The 275-nt window shown below is 35.6% G+C and overlaps 1 protein-coding gene across 1 annotated transcript in view; it reads left to right on the plus strand.

Annotated features, from left to right (window-relative positions):
* The window catches only part of LOC119593590 (ankyrin repeat domain-containing protein 17-like), a gene marked incomplete at its 5' end in the record, with an annotated part of 10744 nt that overhangs the window by 4963 nt on the left and 5506 nt on the right, over window positions 1-275 (plus strand).

A 275-nucleotide genomic window follows, 5' to 3' on the forward strand; every position in this document is an offset into this window, starting at 1 on the left:
TGACAAACGTGTGCTATCCACAGTGTGAGAGACCTGTTATTGCTGCCTGTTATCAATTTATGTCTGTAAGGCATTTTGAACATTAACTAGTAGGAGGGTATTTTATTGTGCGAAGAAAATCTCTCATAATTTATATCACAGTGTTAGGAGACTGAGGAACTTGCTTAGTTCATGCCTCTTTCAGAATGAAGTCTAAAGGTGTGATGGTGATAGGGAAAACTTGTGCCATTTTATAGATCAGCAGTAAAAAAAAAGTAATAAAAATCAGAAGCATT

The sequence above is a fragment of the Penaeus monodon genome, chromosome 32, assembly GCF_015228065.2.
Source record: "Penaeus monodon isolate SGIC_2016 chromosome 32, NSTDA_Pmon_1, whole genome shotgun sequence".
NCBI classification, from domain to species: Eukaryota; Metazoa; Arthropoda; class Malacostraca; order Decapoda; family Penaeidae; genus Penaeus; species Penaeus monodon.